Below are 1,714 nucleotides of genomic sequence, written 5' to 3'. Positions count from 1 at the left end.
CTCCTCACTCCGGACACCGCTACTGCCAACCATCCTCCTACACCTCCTACTACTCCTACACCTCCTACTCTCCCTCCTCATCCTCTTCCTCCTCCTCCTCCTCCTCCTCCTCCTCCTCCTCCTCCTCCTCCACCACCACCGCCTCTGACGACGACGACTCGCTGAACGCGGCTGTCTTCGTGTCTCTTTGGTGTACAGACGTATCGAGGATATGTTTACACTGTCGGGGAAGAATCTGCTCCCGTTCACGACTGGAATATCGATTTTTAATGCACGCCGGAATTGAGACGTGCATGCCTTTGCCAGTTTATCTTAGGTAATGGTTCGCCGTTTCCCCTGGAATTAAATGAACGGCCTCCGTACTCTCGCGGACCACGCCACGCCGGGGGTCCTCTGCAATTAGTCGTGACAACGAGAGAACATTTCTCTCGCATTCGCGAACTGCGGGATTTTTTGATGCGGCTTTCTCCCGATAGAAATCGAACTTGACTCGCGCGAAATCGACCTCCTCGACATACGTTACGTTGCATCAGTTTGAACTGTAATTTTAACATCTTACTATTATTTTGTCCAGCATTGTAACTATGAAACTTCATACTATCCGAATAATTGTTTCGGTCGGAAGATCAGAAAAGTTTCGGAAGTTGTTCAGTTCGAGACATAGTTGATCGTTAGAGAGCGAACTCGAATGTTGAATTCGCGCAGCGACGACGAGCGGAGGGAATTGTAAAAATAATGGAAGGAATTAAGCGAACTTAATCCTCCTTTCTGGATACATTGAAGCACAACCGGAAGCAAGTCTGGCTTAGGGGGGTGTGAGCAACGGTACGAGTGCTTCCGCACATTACCCCTCGCAACGGGCCAATTAGCACCGTTTCACCGTGTTACGTGAACGGTCATCTAAAGTCTACATGTAGTGGAACCTGTTACCAAGGATAATACGCGCACCGCTCGAAGGCTCGCTGAATTACAAACGGCTTACGGTTTAGCACGTGCAATCAAGTTTTTCTAAATTAACACGTTCACGCCGCTTCATGAACTCGCGTCGCGATTCCAGCAAATTTCTAATCAATTTCGCAACGACGAGCATCGGCGGAGCTCGATCGAGCTGCCCGTCGTTTTGCAGTTTTGTTATTATCATTATATATTCATTGTTATTAAAATTTTCATTATTTCGCCGATTTAAATCAGAGAATATAATAGTAATAATAGTAAAGCGGCCTATTCACGATCAATCATGTTGCGCAATAGGCATTGTTGCGCAACATGATTGATCATGAATGAAAGCGATTGACTAATTAAAACAATGTGCTATGTATTATATAAAAAGCAAAAGTGCGGTTTCACAGTTCTCGAATTGTTCATGCACCTTTTCAACTTCTAACTTTGTGAAGGGTTTCTCATTAGTACCATTAGAAATTGTAAATAAAGTCACTTTAATTGACAAAAAATTAATCTTAGCAGCTAAAATTGCATCTGCTCTTGAGGAGTATCTTATTGTCGGCGTGGTAGACGCAGTCATAAAAAAATAATATCGGTATGCGATCACTGTCCGCGCAGAACACAGGCTGTTTGACAAGAATCGCGACTTTACTGTATTATGAATTTTCCCAAATTAGAGTTTGAGTTTGAAATTTTTTTATTTCAGAGAAAAAGTTATAATTTGGATCTTGGATCTTGGTTCGTGTTCGGGGCCCCGGGTATTTGCCTAATT

The sequence above is a fragment of the Lasioglossum baleicum genome, chromosome 10, assembly GCF_051020765.1.
Source record: "Lasioglossum baleicum chromosome 10, iyLasBale1, whole genome shotgun sequence".
NCBI classification, from domain to species: domain Eukaryota; kingdom Metazoa; phylum Arthropoda; class Insecta; order Hymenoptera; family Halictidae; genus Lasioglossum; species Lasioglossum baleicum.
Note: the sequence above shows the minus strand (reverse complement) of the source record.